Source organism: Heteronotia binoei, chromosome 21 (genome assembly GCF_032191835.1).
Source record: "Heteronotia binoei isolate CCM8104 ecotype False Entrance Well chromosome 21, APGP_CSIRO_Hbin_v1, whole genome shotgun sequence".
Lineage (NCBI taxonomy): Eukaryota > Metazoa > Chordata > Lepidosauria > Squamata > Gekkonidae > Heteronotia > Heteronotia binoei.
The window spans coordinates 190,824,138-190,843,533 of NC_083243.1; the positions used below are offsets into that span (position 1 = coordinate 190,824,138).

General features: G+C 41.6%; 1 protein-coding gene across 1 annotated transcript in view; it reads right to left on the reverse strand.

Moving 5' to 3' along the window:
• Nucleotides 1-19,396, reverse strand: part of ADCY5 (adenylate cyclase 5) — a 448,084-nt gene that overhangs the window by 102,475 nt on the left and 326,213 nt on the right. The window lies entirely within an intron of this gene.

Below are 19,396 nucleotides of genomic sequence, written 5' to 3' on the forward strand. Positions count from 1 at the left end.
CCAGAGGCCCCTGTTCCTAGGCATGAAACCCAGCCACCCTTCCCCCCAGTGCTGAGCACCAGCAGGGCATCACCAGGAGTCATGGAGCCTTCTTCCCTTGCTCTGTCCTTCAGGCTTTCTCAAAAGGAAACAGAGGCCACATCCAGACACCAGCAATTTTTTTTATAGTCAGAGTAGTTCAGAGTTGGAACCAGCTGCCTAGGAAGGTGGTGAGCTCCCCTTCATTGGCAGCCTTCAAAACACGGCTGGATGATTATTTGACAGAGATGCTTTAGGCTGATTCTCCATGGAGCAGGGGGTTGGACTAGATGATCTGTATGGCCCCTTCCAGCTCTATGAGTCTAATTCATATAATCATAGCGTTGGAAGATACCTTCAGGGTCATCTAGTCCAATCCCCTGCACAATGCAGGAAATTTACAAATACCTCCCCCCCCCCCGACACACACACACCCAGTGACACCTTCTCCATGCCCAGAAGATGGCAAAAACCTCCAGGATCCCTTGCTAAACTGGCCTGGAGAAAAATTGCTGACTGACCTCGAAGTAGCAAACAGCATTTCCCTGGTGAGTTCTCCTTCATTGGCAGAAAAACCACGAGCGCCATTTTGTGCAAAATATAAACTTTAAAAATTAATATCTTGAGCTAGGAGGCTCTGAGGATGCCGATTTTGGTCTCATTGAAAAGGGCATGCTTTAAGCTACAAGACTCTGGGATGTATTTTTGATTTGGAGAGACCAACTTTTGAGCCTATTTTTGTAATGGGAGGACAGTAATGTCTGAACACAAGCCGGGACCGAAATTGACACGCGCAAGGGCCAGTTCACTTGAAGAGGGAAAAATGGCTAAAATACAAGAGCAACTGGATGCCATGGAGGCAAGATTGGTTAAAGTAATGAAAGAGCTGATAACTGAAAATAAGAAGCAATTAATTAAAGAGTTAAAAAAAGATATTGAATCAAGTGCAGAAGAGGTAAAGACGGAAATTAAAAAAGAAATTGAGGATCTCGGAAATGACTCACAAGCAACATTAAAGAAAGTACATGTGGTTGAAAATAAAGTGAAAGATCAAGATTCCATTATTAATAAATTGCAGGAGAAAGTAGTTCTACAAGACTGTAAGTTAATGGAAAACCAGTTACGTCTGAGAGGAGTGCCTGAAAATGAACATATATAATAAAAATCATTGCTGAGTTTTTGGGTGCGGATCCTGATGAAACTAGCTATCTCTATGACTATATATACAGGGTCAATTCAATGTTTGCCAAGAAAAATAAGCTACCAAGAGAAGTGGTAATAAGATTTGTATCAAGAGATATGGTTGGAAAAATCTTAAGTAAACAATTTGAAAAACCATTGGAAATAGATGAAAGCAGACTGAGAAGCATGAAAGAGTTGCCAAGAAAGGTCATAAATGACAGAAGATTGTATAAAAAATTAACTGACAAACTGCGAGAGAATGAAGTGAGATACAGATGGATATTGCCAGAAGGTTTAAGCTTTGAATATGGTGGGAAGAAGATTATAATTACAAATGTTCAAGAAACGAGGAGGTTTTTTGAAGAACATAGGGACTTTGGGGATACAGAATAAAAGAAGAATCACTATTGATTACAAATTAATATCTTGGAATGTAAATGGACTACATTCACCGCAAAAAAAGGAAAGCTACATTTCATTGGATTAAAAAACAAAAATGCAGTATAATTTGTCTTCAAGAAGTACATATCAAACAAATGGATTACAAATTTTTATGGAATAAACAATTGGGTATAGAATTTTATCCGTTGGCTAAGGAGAAAAAAAGGGGAGTGATTTTTTATATTATACAAGAATTGGATCCCAAATTGATTTTCAAAGATAATGATGGAAGATACTTAGCAGCTGAAGTGATGTTGAATGACAAAAAGACGTTGTTACTGGGACTGTATGCCCCAAATGGGGCAAAAGACACCTTCTTTAAAGACATTCTGAAACAATTAGACCAAGTGATGTATGATCAAATAATGGTAATGGGAGACTTTAATGGAACAGTTAAAAATACTTTGGATAGATCTGGGGAAAGAAATAAGGAAGGGAAATTACCAAAGGCATTTTTTGAATTAATAAAACAAGAAAGTTTAGAAGATATATGGAGGGAGTTCAATCCCATGGTGTGTGACTATACCTTCTTTCTCAAGAATGGATATGCTATGGGGTACAAAAGATCTTGGATTGATGACAAAAAAAAAAGAGAGTCTTCCTAAAATTGAGGCAGACCACAATCCATTAATGTCTGCAAAAATTGTGAAAAAGTCTAGGCGGTGGAGGATAAATGAAGATTTGCTACAAAAACAGGATACAGTGGTGTCTCTAGAAAAAGAAACTAAAACTTTCTTTCAAATAAATGAAAAAGAGGACACTCAATTTCAAACTGTGTGGGATGCATGCAAAGCAGTAATGAGAGGTATTTTAATTATATTGAACAATAAAGATAAAAGATCTAAAGAGAAACAAATGTTGGACATTCAAAAAGAAATTGGAAAAAAGAACTCAAAAAGAGACCAGGAAAAAAGAAAATTATAAGAAAAATTACAATATTACAGAACCAATTGAGACATTTGTTAAATAAAGAGGTAAAGACTACAACAGAAATCATTTGAAGGAGCAAATAAGCCTGGAAAATCCCTGGCTTAGCAAATGGAAAAAAAAAAGGGAAAATAAATTTATTAATAAAATTACATTGGGAGGTAAAGAAATTGTGGACCAAGCAGGAATTAAAAGGGAATTTCACAAATATTATGCTAAGTTATTTCAAGGTCAAAAGGTGGGGGAAAAGTAAAATAGATACATATTTGCAGAAAATTCAAGTAAACCCCTTAACAGAAAATATGGAAAAGGTTTTAAATGAACCAATTGAAAAAACAGAAATTGAAGAGCAATAAGCTAGATGAAGTTGGGAAAGGCATCGAGGCCAGACGGTTTTACAGCAAAATTTTATGAAGTCCTCACTGAGACGTTAGTACCAAAACTCCAGAAATTGATGAATATTATAAGGACTGAGGGGAAAATACCAAATACATGGAAGGAAGCAGTAATTTCATTGATACCAAAGGAAGACAGGGACACCACAAATGTAAAAAAAATTATAGACCAATTTCATCACTTAATAAAGACTATAAGATATAAGCTAGGATACTAGCAGAATGACTCAAACAGCATCTGAATAACTTTATCAAAGATGAGCAAACAGGATTTCTTCCCTGGAGACAAATAAGAGACAATGTCAGAACTGTTATAGATATTGTTGAATATTATGAAAACCACCCTGAAAAAGAAGTGGCATTATCTTTTTGCAGATGCAGAAAAGGCTTTTGATAATTTGAATTGGGACTTTATGTTTGCAGTGATGGAGAAAATGGGATTGGGAGAAGATTTTATTAGAATGGTTATGGCGATATATACTGAACAACAAGCAAGACTTTGTATAAATGCAGATTTGATGGAAAAAATGGTAATTCAGAACGAGTGGTGGACCAAGCTTGCAGAGAGAACCCAGCTGTGTGCAGACACTGGTGATTTAAGAGGGTTCTACGAAGCCCTGAAGGCAGTATATGGCCCATCATATCAGGCTCAGAGTCCCTTGCGTAGTGCAGACGGCCAAGTGCTCCTCACAGACAAGGCATCCATACTGAACCGGTGGTCGGAGTATTTTCAGGCTCTCTTCAGTGCCAACCGCGTAGTTCAAGATTCAGCAATCTACCTCACCCCACTTCAACCAGTGAAAACAGAGTTGGATGAGATCCCCACCCTAGAAGAGACTATTAAAGCCATCAAGCAACTGAAAAGTGGCAAGGCCGCGGGAGTTGATGGAATCCCACCAGAGATCTGGAAGCATGGGGGCACAGTACTACATAGCACACTTCACAAAGTACTTGTCACCTGCTGGGAACAAGGCAAACTACCACAGGACTTTCGCGATGCAATCATCATCACTCTACACAAGAACAAAGGAGAAAAGTCAGACTGCTCCAACTACCGGGGGATAACCCTGCTCTCCATCGCAGGCAAAAACCTTGCCAGAATACTCCTGAACAGACTGGTGCCCACCATTGCAGAAGAACTCCTCCCAGAGAGCCAGTGCGGCTTCAGAGCTAACAGGAGCACCACCGACATGGTATTTGTTCTCAGGCAGCTCCAAGAGAAATGCAGGGAACAGAACAAGGGTCTATATGTGACTTTTGTCGACCTTACCAAAGCTTTCGATACCGTTAGCATGAAAGGCCTGTGGCATATCTTGGAACGTTTAGGATGTCCCCCAAGGTTCCTCAGCATGATCATCCAGCTACATGAAGACCAGCGAGGCCAAGTCAGACATTGCAACGACCTCTCGGAGCCCTTCCCAATAGGCACAGGTGTAAAGCAAGGCTACGTTCTCGCGCCAACTCTCTTTACGATCTTCTTTAGCATGATGCTTCAAAGAGCCGCAGTAGATCTAGATGATGACGATGGTGCCTGCACCCCAGAAAGATTATCACCCTCCCTGCATCACTGTGGGTGAATCAGTTCTGAAGACAGTCCAGCAGTTTAGCTACCTGGGGTGCATCATCTCCTCAGATGCCAAGATCGACAAGGAGATTGACAACAGGCTGGCAAAGGCAAACCGTGCATTTGGCCGACTGCACAAAAGAGTGTGGAGCAACAAGCATCTGAAAAAAGGCACAAAGATCAATGTTTACAAAGCGGTTGTGATGACAACCCTCATCTACGGCTCCGAATCGTGGGTTTTATACCGTCATCACCTGCGACTCCTTGAGAGCTTTCATCAGCGCTGCCTTCGCACCATCCTCAACATCCACTGGAGTGACTTTGTGACCAACACTGAAGTCCTCAAGCGGGCGGAGGTTACCAGCATCGAGGCACTGCTGTTGAAGACGCAGCTGTGCTGGGCAGGGCATATTTCTAGGATGGAAAACCACCGCCTTCCCAAGATTGCTCTGTATGGCGAACTTTCCATCGGCCATCGAAAAAGAGGGGCACCAAAGAAGAGGTACAAGGACTCCTTGAAGAAATCCCTTGGTACCTGTCGCATCAACCATCACCAGTGGTCTGACCTAGCCTCAGATCGCAAAGCATGGAGGCACACCATCCACCAGGCTGTCTCTTCCTTTGAGAATGCACGCATAGCTGGTCTTGAGGACAAAAGGAGATTGAGGAAGAATCGCACTGCTACAGCACCAACCCCAAATCAGACTTTTCCCTGCAGCCACTGTGGCCGGATCTGCCTGTCCCGCATTGGTCTTGTCAGCCACCAGCGAGCCTGCAGCAGACGTGGACTACTGCACCCTTCTTAAATCTTCGTTTGCGAAGTCAAGCCGAGAGAGACTGGTACTAGAAGGTCATGGAAATATTTTTGGTTGGCAGGCTTATATGTATTATGGGAAAAATAAGATGGATGGTTTGTTTTCACACCATTATATAAGAAGAAATTTGTTAAATACTTGGTGAAAATATAAAAAGTATGGAGATGAAAGAAAACTACTATGGATTGTGCCAAGAGAAGTAATAAAGCTATCTTTGGATACTGAAGAAGGGATGCGGATAACATATAAACAATTATTGAAAATACAGGGAGCAAAGATGGAACTTAAATCAGCTGAAGAATTACAGTATAAATACAATTGGTTTCAATTGCAACAAATAGAACAGGACATTAAAAGCGAAGGTATAAGAAAAGAACAAACAGAATCGGAAAGGATCCTGTTTGGTGATAATGAAAAGTTGATTTCAAAAATTTATAAACTATTATTGAAATGGTCTACAGAGGACGAAGTAGTTAAATCTCAAATGATAAAATGGGCGATTAATATAAATAAAGAAATACAAATGGAGTCATAGGAGTATTTATGGAAGAACTCTATGAAGATATTGACATACTATAACATCAAAAAAAATTGCTCTAAAAAGAAACTGGCAAAAATGAACAATCAGGTGTCAGATAGATGTTGGAAATGTAAAAAACATGAAGGTTCTTTCTACCATATGTGGTGGACTTGTGAAAAGGCAAAACAATTTTAGCAAATGATCCAGAAAGAAATGTCAAGAATTTTAGGTTATGATATTAAGAGGTCTCTAGACATTTTTTTGTTGGGATTACAAATGGAAAATTTTCCGAAACAAGATAGAACGATTGTGTGGTATCTGCTTTCAGCTGCAAGGACGTTATATGCGCAGTTATGGAAGCAGGATAAAATACAAAAAAAATGGGATTATATTTTAAAAGTTATGTCATGGAGTGAAATGGATAAACTTACAAGAATCTTAAAAGATTATGACTTGGAGAAGTTTAAAATGGAATGGGTGAAATTTCAAAGATATGTTGAAAAATACTGGAAGGTAAAGGGATTTTTGTGGATTTAGTGATTTTTGATAACAGTTGAAGTTTTGTGGAAGAATGGACTAAAATATTAAAGGAACATTTCTTTTTTGTTTTCTATTATATTACTTTTCTTTGCAAAAGGGATAAAAGATAAGAATGAAGATGGATTATAATTATGTTATGTGGTTTTTCTTTTTTCTCTTTATATACTTATTCTTCTCATCTTTTGTTATTTGCTATAAGATTTTTTTAATATGAAGATTCTATAATGGATAAAACTAACTTGTAGTTAGATATTTTGGTTAAAAACACCGGCGGGGGTCATGGAAAGGGGGGGGGAGAGGAGGAAAATGTAATGTATTAATTTCATATTAGGTTTTTTTATGAATATTTACAATATATTACAGAATAAAATTATTTTACACCGAAATATTGGTGGCACAAGGCCATCCTCTGGGCCAACCTCTCTTGTGTGGTCATGAATCTCCTCTCCCGCCCTCCTACCACTGTCCAGAGTTCATGAGTATTCTCTCACCTGGGACATTTCCTCAGCCTCCGCCACTTCTGCTTGGACCTGGCCAAGGTGGATGAGTTGGCCTTCCTGAAGGTCAACCTCCCCCTGCTGGGCCACCCTCCTCTGGACCTGCCGGAGTAAGATCCAGGCTTCCCAGTGTTGTCCCCTCCTGGTGTGTTTCCTCCACCTCCTCGCTGTGGTGATCCGGCATGTGACCTACAGGACTGCACCACAGTGATGCACCCTTGGTGCCTGGGTGGAAGGATAACTGCCTGTGCTGAGTGGGGATGGAATTGCCCCACAGCCAACCCAAACAACATCTACCTCATAAGCAAACATCTGCCTCATGAACCAGCCAGCATTTACAGCATAGCACAATGCCTACCTCATGGAACAATATTCACCTCAGCAAACATCCACCTCTACAAACATCTGCCTGTACAAGCAAGTCTCTGTTTGACTTCCCCTTTTCATTGCATTTAAACAATCCACAATCACAACATATGATCTCTTTTGTGTACAATGTATTCCACTAATGGTGAAGAATTGTCCAGAAATTTCACCTAGGGGTGCACTGTGACCAGGGGATCTTTGTGCTTGGACCTGAGGGGGACTGGGAGCATTCTGGGCATGCTTCTTTCCTTAATGTCTGGCCAGGGTGCCTGCAAAGCTGCAGTGGCATCACTGTGGGGACTCCCCCATCAAAAATCTGGGGATGCCTGGTCTGCTTTTCTGATATCTTTCCATTTGTTTGTGAATAAAGATATGGAGCACAGGTCCATCAGTGGCTATTAGCCACAGTGTGTGTGTATATATAAATTTTGCCACTGTGTGACACAGAGTGTTGGTCTGGATGAGCCATTGGCCTGATCCAACATGGCTTCTCTTATGTTCTTATTTACCACAGTGGATGGGCATGCTCCAGATCCAGGTGCAGAGTTGAATAAAACATCCCCATCAATGGGTGTGCTCTGCACCTGTCTGTTTTGCTCTAGCTGGTGGGTTCCTCAGCCAAGGACCCACATTCATTATACACTCCCTTCCGTCTTGGGGGTACTTTGGAGAGCCCCCATCAAAAGTCTGGGGGTGCCCCCTTTTCCATCTGTCTTTCATATACTGGCTGCATGTTTCAGCCCTTTGTGGGGTTGGTTATGTTTTGGGGTTTGGGTTTTAGCGTTGGACTCAGGGCTTTTGAGCTACCACACTGACTTCCTTCTCAGGGCTTAAAGCCAGCATGTCTACTTCTATCAGGGCTTTCAAGCCACCCACAATGTCCATTTCCTTTTTTCTCAGGACTTAAAGCATATGTCATTGGTGTAGTGGTTAAGAGTGTTGGACTCTAGTTTGGAATCCTCCCATAAAGCCCAGGTGGGTGACCTGGGTCAATCACAGTTTTCTTTGAGCTCTCTCAGCCCCACCTACCTCAGGGTTTCTGTTGTGGTGAGAGGAAGGGAAGTGACTGAAAGCCACTCTGAGACTCCTTCAGGTAGTGAAGGACAGGTTATAAAACAAACACTTCTTCTTCGTTTGGGTGTGGACTATCTCAGGGCTTGACTCACAACATCTACTTCTTTCTCAGAGTTTTGCCCCACCGTATCTTCTTCTGTCAGAGCTTTGACCCAGTATATCTACTTCCTTCTTGGTGCTTCAAGCCATCATGTCTACTTCTGTCTCAGGGCTTTCGACTCATCACGTCCATTTCCTTCTTAGGGCTTCCAGCTCCCACATCAACATACATTATTTTGCACTGGTTTGTGTTTGGGTGTCAGGGGTGGACTCAGGGCTTGGAGTCACCATGTATACATACATCTCAGGACTTGGCTCCACCACATTAATGTATATTGTTGCATGCTGTTTTGGGTTGGGGTCTAAGGTGGACTCAAGGCTGTGAAAGCAGCTGTGCCTCCCAACCTGCTCCAACTGTGGGGCTCCATTTTCTGGCCACCCTGTGGAAACATTTCCACTGTCTGTCCTACAGAACCCCAGAAACATTCACTCACTTGCCTCAGTGAGAGCCAGTTTGGTATAGTGTGTGGACTTTTATCTGGGAGAACCGGGTTTGATTCCCTACTCCTCCACTTGCACGTGCTGGAATGGCCTTGGGTTAGCCATAGCTCTGGCAGAGGTTGTCCTTGAAAGCACAGCTGCTGTGAGAGCCCTCTCAACCCCACCCACCTCACAGGGTGTCTGTTGTTGGGGGAGAAGATATAGGAGATTGTAAGCCGCTCTGAGTCTCTGATTCAGAGAGAAGGGGGAGTATAAATCTGCAATTCTTCTTCCTCAAGGAGATATATACTGTACATGGCCAACCCTTATCAGGGTTTGGTTTCATCAGTGGGTGTGCCACAAACTGAACCATATTTTTCTGATCCATGCCCATCCCTTGTCAGAAGACAACAGTACAAAAACTTTGCCCGCTCTTTTTATTAATGTATTATAGCCATTAATTCTAGGAATTAACTGAAAGCATTATATAGCATCATCATAGCTTTTTGATTATCCGTTTGTAGAGATAGCCCATACATGGCCATAGTTCAATTGGCACAACTATTTGCAAACTACAATTCCCAGCGACAAAGCAGTTGCCATGTTTAAAATGCAACTGATTTCTGCACATAGATAAATTGAACACGGTCACAATAACATATAAAGCCTAAACAAGAGCCAAATCACAGAAAGATCAGCAAAGGACAGTGAGACCTCATGACAACCATGCCCTTCTCTTTTATAAGCATTGTTTAATATATAAGTGCTCTAAGTGTGAATTTCTTTGTGCTAGAATGCAAAGGAAACACTGGATAGCCACCAAAAGGGATGTTCAAATGATTTTAATAAAATAATAATATGAATATAAAAGGATTACTGAAGGAGGATAGGGAAATGGCTGAGAAGCTGAATGCATTTTTTTGCCTCAGTCTTCACTGTGGAAGATGGGAAGTGTTTGCCCGCTCCAGAACCACTGATTTTGGAAGGGGTGTTGAAAGACCTGAGTAAAATTGAGGTGACGAGAGAGGTGGTCCTACAACTGATTGACAAATTAAAAACTAATAAGTCAACAGGTCTGGATGGCATACATCCAAGAGTTCTGAAAGAACTCAAAGCTGAACTTGTGGATCTCCTGACAAAAATATGTAATCTTTCATTGAAATCTGCCTCCGTTCCTGAGGACTGGAAGGTAGCAAATGTCACCCCCATCTTTTAAAAGGGTTCCAGAGGAGATCCGGGAAATTACAGGTCAGTCAGTCTGACTTCAATACCGGGAAAGTTGGTTGAAAGCATTATCAAGGACAGAATGAGTAGGCACGTTGATGAACACAAATTATTGAGAAATACTCAGCATGGGTTCTGTAAGGGAAGATCTTGCCTCACTAACCTGTTACAGTTCTTTGAGGGGGTGAACAAACATATGGACAAAGGGGACCCAATAGGTGTTGTTTACCTTGACTTCCAGAAAGCTTTTGACTTAGTAAGCTCGAGAGTCGTGGAGTAAAATGACAGGTCCTCTTGTGGATCAAAAACTGGCTAATTAATAGAAAGCAGAGAGTGAGTATAAGTGGGCAGTCTTTGCAGTGGAGGACGGTAAGCAGTGGGGTGCTGCAGGGTTCAGTACTGGGTCCCATGCTCTTTAACTTGTTCATTAATGATCTGGAGTTGAGAGTAAGCAGTGAAGTGGTCAGGTTTGCAGATGACACTAAATTGTTCAGGGTGGTGAGAACCAGAGAGGATGGTGAGGCACTTCAAAGGGATCTGTTGAGGCTGGGTGAGTGGGCGTCAACGTTGCAGATGAGGTTCAATGTGGCCAAGTGCAAAGTAATGCACATCGGGGTCAAGAATCCCAGCTACAAATACAAGTTGATGGGGTGTGAGCTGGCAGAGACTGATCAAGAGAGAGATCTTGGGGTCGTAGTAGATAACTCACTGAAAATGTCAAGTCAGTGTGCAATTGCAAAAAAAAAAAAAGAGGCCAATGCCATGCTGGGAATTATTAGGAAGAGAACTGAAAACAAATCAGCCAGTATCATAATGCCCCTGTATAAATCGATGGTGCGGTCTCATTTGGAATACTGTGTACAATTCTGGTCACCGCAGCTCAAAAAGGATATTATAGTATTGGAAGAAGTCCAGAAAAGGGCAACTAGAATGATTAAAGGTTTGGAACACTTTCCCTATGAAGAAAGGTTAAAACACTTGGGGCTCTTTAGCTTGGAGAAACATCAACTGCGGGGCTACATGATAGAGGTTTACAAGATTATGCATGGGATGGAGAAAGTAGAGAAAGAAGTACTTTTCTCCCTTTCTCATAATACGATAACTTGTGGGCATTCAATGAAATTGCTGAGCAGTCAGGTTAAAACGGATAAAAGGAAGTACTTCTTCACCCAAAGGGTGATTAACATGTGGAATTCACTGCCACAGGAGGTGGTGGTGGCTATAAGCATAGCCAGCTTTAAGAGGGGATTGGATAAAATATGGAGCAGAGGTCCATCAGTGGCTATTAGCCACAGTATTTGTGTATATATATATATATATATGTGTGTGTGTGTGTGTTTGTGTATACACACACAAATATTGGCCACTGTGTGACACAGAGTGTTGGACTGGATGGGCCATTGGCCTGATCTGACATGGCTTCTCTTATGCTCTTATGTTCTTAAGTCACTTTAGTTCTATATTTAGTTGTCCCCCCCCCTTTACTTAATAGCTACAGTGATTTCTTTCACATTTCTTTCTATTTCTGCCCTTTAATCAGACACTGATTTCGTATCTACAGATGTAAATATATATATACACATATCATTAGAAGCCAAAAAAGGAAGCAAGAGCTAATCAGTAATCCGTGACCAATTATTTATTGCCTTGAACAATAAATGTGATGTCCATAAATTTTATTATAGCTTCACTAGGAGTTCTGTGTACAGGAAGTCTAAAAAGCAACCACAAATCTACCCTTCAGCCTATAAAAGGAAAAGTATTTCATTACATTATAAATACTTTCACATGAAGAGATAAAGATGTCCTGCAAAGAGTTTTCTCCACTGATTAATCACTTTGCCGAGATATAGAGAACAGTGTACAAAAAAATTCTTCAAGCATTTATATTAAGGGCTAAGCACGTATTCATTTATCATTGCAGTAGTTTGCTGTGCTTTGAGGTTTCCCAACACATCTTGCTGCTGCATCATCATTGAAAGAGGAACTGGGAAAGGCAGAAATGCTATCATGTTCCACAATACCAGGAATTACATGCCCTTAGAGCAGTGGCTGCCGGCCCTACCAGACTGGGAGCCCACCTTTCATACACCCCAGGTAGCAGAATGGAACCCACTTAACTGCAAACAAGTGACAAAAAGTAACATGACAACACATTCGTATGACAAGAAACGAATCAGTTTCCAGCACATGCTGTATTGCCACATCATCCTGGTGCTTCTTTCAGGCTGCATTGAGCAGGTTAAAAAGGGAAAGGTAGTCCCCTGTGCAAGCACCAGTCATTTCCGACTCTGGGGTGACGTCGCATCACAACCTTTCCGCGGCAGACTTTTTACGGGGTGGTTTGCCATTGCCTTCCCCGGTCATCTACACTCCCCCCGCCCCCCCCGCAAGCTGGGTACTCATTTTACTGACCTCAGAAGGATGGAAGGATGAGTCAACCAGGAGCTGGCTACCTGAACCCAGCTTCCGCTGGGATCGAACTCAGGTCGCGAGCACATAGTTTGACTGCAGTACTGCAGCTTTTTACCACTCTGCGCCCCGGGGCTCTTAATTGAGCAGGTAGGGAGGCACAATTGCATCATCATCACCATCAACAACAACAACATATTGGTGGATGTGCAGGGACTTGCATCTCAGCAGGTAAGGTTCCATTCAGTGGCTGAACGACACTGGCTGTCTTGGCCAGTGACAGAGCACGTACTTTGAGATAGAAATTCTCAGATTCAGTTCCTAGCATCTCTACTGATAGGTTCTCATAACAGAGTGAGAAAGACATTTCTCTGCCTAAAATCCAACAGATTAAATTACTAGTCAGACAATTCTGAGCTGAACAGACAATTGTGTTGGGGCAACATAAGCATAAATAGCTACTGGTGAAGTACAGAAAGGAAGGAGACAAATGTAGTGGAGGAGTGCTATATGAATACCAACTTTGCATCTGTAATGCATTCCTCCCTGCACCCATGCTCATATGCCTTCAGTCTGATCTGGCCATGGTGATCCGTGCTCTAATCACATCCAGGTAAGATTAATGTAACGTACTCTGTGTGGGGCTGCTTTTGAAAATAGTCTGGAAACTTCAGTTGATCTGAAGTGCAGTGGCCAGGCTATTTTCAAAAGTTGGTTATGGGGATCATAGCACCCCATTGTAAAAGATCTGCACTGGCTACCTACCTATCAATTTCCGGGCATAATTCAAAGTGCTGGTTCTTACATTTGAGGCCCAAAACGGCTTGGGGGAAAGATACCTAAAGAACCATTCTGTGCTATCCAGTCTGCTAGTTAAGATCTGCTTTCAATCCCTGCTCTCTGTGCCCCACTTCAAGCAGGTGTATGGCTGCAACCCCTCTGATGACAATCCTCAGAAGCATTTATTTCGTACTTATATCCCGCCTTCCCCGCCGAGGCAGGCTCAGGGAGGCTAACAACATTTTAACATCAAACAATAAAACAGTAAACAAGCAATTACAATAATCCATTATCAATTAAGCAGTTAAAACAATTTAAAATAGTTTAAAAATATTAATACAATTCGGGGTGAGGAAGCTGCTACTTAGAATAATAGACACAACTGGATTGGAGCTCCAGGGTCCCTTTTTGAAGGCACAATCACAAACAATTCTTATGAGAACGAAAAATGGGAGGAGTCACTTCCTGTTTTGAAGTCACCTCCTGTTTTGAATTAGGAAGTTATATCATGGCACTCTTAAGATAATCAAAATCTCTAGATTAAAACCATTCCTAGTGTCAAGCTATCACTTCCTGTTTCACAACAGGTTTTACCATAGAGCATTTGCTAGAGCAGGGGTCCTCAAACTTTTTAAATAGGGGGCCAGTTCACTGTCCCTCAGACTGTTGGAGGGCCGGGCTGCCGTTACAGTACAAGGCCGTGGGCCGTCAGTTCTCCATCTTCTGCATCTCTCTCCCTTCCCCACACCACACACCCCAGCCTGGGAACTCACCTCACCTCGGTATCACCTCACACTCTGTCTCCGCCGCCTCAGCCCAGTGCCGGAAGTGTGCGTTGCTAACGCGAGTTTAGGTCGAATGTCACTTCCGGTCTGATTTTGCCATAACCCGGTGGGCCGCATAAACGTCCTCAGCGGGCCGCATCTGGCCCGCGGGCCGTAGGTTGAGGACCCCTGTGCTAGAGTGTTGTGACATAATTTCCTGTGCTGAAATAGGAAATAACTTTGAGGTGTTGTCCTTCCCTCATTCCTCTCCATGCCACTTAGTAGGAAGTATCACCAGGAGGTCTTGTGCTTTTACTAGGCAAGTGGCAACCCTGGGTGGATTCCTTTCTTTTCCTTTTTAAACTTTTTTTTGCACTTTATTTATTGTTACGTAATAGGAATATGTAGGAATACAATGGATACAGAACATTTATGAATAAAATATACAATACTCCCTGTTCTCATTATCAAGGCAGTTTGAGTGAGACAAGGAATCAATACGCTCCTTGACATAGAGGCTGCCCCTTCTCCAAGTGTCCTATAGGTTACTTCTTAAAATTAATATATATTTTTCAGGGTATTTAAATATAGAGAAATTCTCTTCCCTGTCTCTGTATTCAAAAACAACCACAATTGGGGATATTAGACATTACTGAAATGAGGAGGAATTATTCCTTCCAGGTGAAGACTGTGCATTTTTTGTAGTGGCACTTTGCCTCAGAAATGCCCTCCCTGTGAGGCTTGCCTGGTGTCTACCTTACCGTATTTTAGGTGCCAGGCCAAAATGTACCTTTTATCCATTTTAGCCTGAGGTCTGTTTTATAGATCTTATGCTATTTATATTGCTGAGCTTCTTTATAATAGTTTGTTTTAACCACTCATTATTTTTGTACTGTTAATAGTATTTTAACTGTAAGTTGTTTTGAGCAGAACTCTGATGAGGTGGTATAGATATCTTTTAAATAAATTATAATTGATTCAAAATATTCAGGGGACATCAGGGGAAACCCATGCATTAATTTTAAATTAATTTTAAATTAAAATACTAATCCTAATCTCTCTATTTCTAAGCAAACTAAAAACAATTCCTTCTAAAATTTTAGGGAAATAATCAATGATTGAATGAAGAAAAATTGCTCAGTTTGATCATATTTAGTACCCAGAAATAAATTGTATTTCTGCAAGGGCAAAATGAACAATTAAACTGATTTTTTACCCAAGGGTTACTATCATTTAAGAGATTTGTTTATTATTGAATTAATTTGGGTTTATTTTCTGGGGGAGGGAGAAAAGTTTGGATATTTTTCATTATTTTGGATAGACTGCATATCCTATTTGTGCTGCTTTATACCAGCAGTCTCCAAAAGCCTATTGAAATAGGTCTTACATTCCTTTCTAAAGACAAGGAGAGAAATATAGCCCACAACTTCATTTGGAGGTTCACTCGATAGCCTCTGGGCTATCATAGGAGATATCTCTTAGCAGATGACAAGCTGACTGCATATACATAAATATTTCAAATAGTAAAACAGCTCATACGGGGAGAAGTGGTTTTTGTACCTGTGAAACTAGCTTCCATTGTTACGAGAGGGTCCATGGGATCATAGAGGAGCATCTGCTTTGCATGAGAAGATTCTAGGTTCAACCCCAGCACCTCCAGTTAAAAGGATCAGGTAACAGGCGACATTAAAAACCTCTGCTTGTGACCTTGGAGAGATACTGCCTGCAGTCTAGACGGCACTATCCTGGATATATCAGTAGTATCAGGCAAGTATAAGGCAGCTTCATGGGGGTTCATGTCTATACACTATACGTCTACTGTCTCTGTTACGTTTTCAGTGTCCTAGTACAGTAATGATTAGGGTGTGGCTGGGATTTCTGATTCCTTAGATTTTACTGTTGCTAAATTAATGTTATATTTATTTAAATCCTGCTTATCTTTATCTGTTACTAAATTGGATTTAAAAAGGAATGTTTAATTTTTGTTCTCTGCGTGATATTGCGGTTAGTTTTTCTAGCTGGCTATGATTGCTTTTATTGCTTGCTTTTGTGCATCTTATTATGTATACAATGCAAATAAAGAGGACCCTTTCAGTTCTACACATTTCAGATCATAACGTACTGCTCTGGGTCTGCTACGGCTTGTGCAAGATAAAAGGGTCATGGGAAAAGGGTTGTGTTAACTTCAGTTGGCCAAACTGCTTATGCTAAATAAAGCACTCTCTGCAAATAAGTCAACTTTGGCGTCAGTGGTAAAACTTGTTGGCAGAAACTCTTTCAGCTTCAGTTGCTGACAAATGAGGTCATCGTAGGGTTGCCAAGTCCAATTCAAGAAATATCTGGGGACTTTGGGGGTGGAGCCAGGAGACATTAGGGGCGGAGCCAGGAACAATGGTGTGACAAGCATAACTGAACTCCAAGGGAGTTCTGGCCATCACATTTAAAGGGACAGCACACCTTTTTAAATGCCTTTCTTCCATAGGAAATAATGAAGGATAGGGGCACCATCTTTTGGTGCTCATAGAATTGGACCCCCTACTCCAATCGTTTTGAAACTTGGGGGGTATTTTGGGCAGAGGCACTAGATGCTATACTGAAAATTTGGTGCCTCTACCTCAAAAAATTGCCCCCCCGAGCCCCCAATACAAGTGGATCAATTTTCCATTATTCCCTATGGGAATCGTTCTCCATAGGGAATAATAGAGTGCCAAGTAGACATTTCCCTCCCCCCCCACGCTTTCTAAAGTGGGGGGAGGGCCTCCAAACCAGGGAATTTCCTGCCCCCTTCCTATCTCTCAAACACAAATACTTACTGCAGAACTTTATTTCCTCTGAAAACAAAAGCAAAAGAAAGGGAGGGGCCGTTCTCCGCCAAAACTGTTACTGACCCTTTCTCATTAAGCCCTTCCTGTTTCCTGCTTCCTGCTCAGCCTTAAAGGCACACATTTTAAAAACAGACCTGTTTGCAGGTTTCTAAACTTGCAGGAGCTCTAAAACTACATGATGACTGTGGGGGCAGGGCAGCCAGCTGACTGGGGGCGGGGGAAGCCTGTAAAAACGGGATCCCCTGCTGGGACCTGGGGATTGGGAAGCTTAGGTCATCATCCTCTTGGAAAAAACGCAGTGTGCTCCTCTCTAGCAGCACACTGTATCCAATATAAAAATTAAGCCGTTAGAAACTGCAGTATTTTGTGCCAGTTTAAATTAAAAGTAAACTGCACTGGAGTTGATTGCCTCCCAAATAATTGATCGAGGACTAGGATTACAACTATTATCTATTTAGAAGTGACAACTAGGCTTTCCTTGGACTCATAGCTACCGATAACAAGCAAACTGCACCATATTTATTTTTAAGCATTTAAAGAAGACTAATTAAAGTATCTTAGAGGAAAAACCAGTACTTTTCTACTTTAATGCTAAAAAATTTATATAGGTCACTGCGTTTAGGTCATCTGTTTCTTCTGCAACATCTGAATGATTTAAAGGCCAGTTTCTGAAGCGGTGAAACCGTTTTTGGAAGGGAAACTTACGGTACAGCCTTAGCAAAATTTTGTCCATTGTTACTGGTCCTTTTGTTTTTCGTGTGAATATGTTACAGCAGACCAGGGCCAAGCTAATTTAGCATACAGGTAATCAGTAAGTAATTCAGATGAGCCTTCCTCATCTGAATTACCTATCTAACTATCTATATACACAGAGCAAAGAAAATAGGAATAGATCACATGCAGGGTAGGGAAAAGCGGAGATCCAATTAACATTTTTCTGTCTCTGGCTTTTCTTCTTCTGGGTACCTTTGGTTTTCTTTTTAATCCAAGTCCTTAGTTTTGCTGTGCTAACTTGCAGACAAGTTGTTCAGTACCTGTGATCTCTGAGTAACTTGCGATAGCTGTGGAAAATCTAATGTGGACTTCACCTTTCCAGTTTCCCTATGTGGTACATTCCAGACTCTTTTTTGTTTTAATAGCAATATCACAGCTGTAAGTCCATATGAACTGTATTCACTTAGGCTCCACTGAAACGCATGAAAACCAAAATAGATGATAATGCTTTTTTAAAAAAAGGATCACATGCGAGTCCTTTTGTTTGTTCAGCTGGATGGATTTCTGGGACACCATTTGGAAAACAATTAACTTGCCCTCCTTTATGACTTAAAGGCCACCATCAGCATCTCTGTTCCAATAACTCTGTTCCAGTAACTCTCGAGCTTCCTAACCCCAAAGCCAGAAGGGCAAAGAATCTGATATTCTACATTGGAAGGCGTGTCATTGGCCCATAAAGATTACATGGCCAGCCTCAGTTTCCACACAAGGAACACCCACTATTGTGACTATGTGCTTTTGTATAAATAAAAGGAACTGAGACACAATCACAGGAACCCAACACATGGTGATTCTATGGAAACTGTTGGGGTAGGTTCAAGTCACACATAAAGAAAGTAATTTACGAAGAAAGAAAAAAAAAACACAGAGGAGGAATGGAACAAAAGTGAGACACTTAGGGTTGCTTGCACTAATAGAGGGATGTTGGGGGGGGGGGGTGTTCAGGGATTTCCCCAATGCAGTTATGTCACCTTGAAGTGACAACATGTTGGGGACATCGCATGGCAACCCTCTGATTTTTGGACAAAACTCTATGGCAAAACGGGCTTCAAACCATAGAGTTTTGTCCTTAAACCAGACTGTCACAGTGTGATGTAATCAATGCAATGACATCACTTCTGAGTGACATCATCATGTTGGGGATGTCACACAGTGGCATTACTGTTTGGGGCAGGGCTCCCCCCACCAGTCAGCTGGCCAGCAGTGGGGAGAAGCCCTGAAAACTGGGAGAACTCTTTCTGGGACCTAAGTACTGGCAACCTCTGACAGAAACTGTTCTTGAGAGAACAGCTCTGACAGAGTTATGACTGACCTAAGGTCATACCAGCAGCTGCATGTGGAGGAATGGGGAATCAAACCTGGTTCTCCCAGATTAGAATCTGCACACTTAACCACTACACCAAACCTGCTCTCTAAAGGGACACACACTAAATGATAAAGCTTGATTTAAAAAAAAAAAAGACATTGATAGAGTGAGCAAGTGAGATCCACTGTTTCCACTTTAAGACCAACAAATTAAACTTTGTTAGTCTTAAAGGTCCCACTGGAATCAAACTTTGTTTTATAAACAGAAACATATGAACATATGAAGCTGCCTTCTACTGTATCAGACCCTTGGTCCATCAAAGTCAGTATTGTCTACTCAGACTGGCAGCGGCTCTCCAGGGTCTCAAGCTGAGGTTTTTCATGCCTATTTGCCTGGACCCTTTTTAGTTGGAGATGCCGGGGATTGAACCTGGGTCCTTCTGCTTCCCAAGCA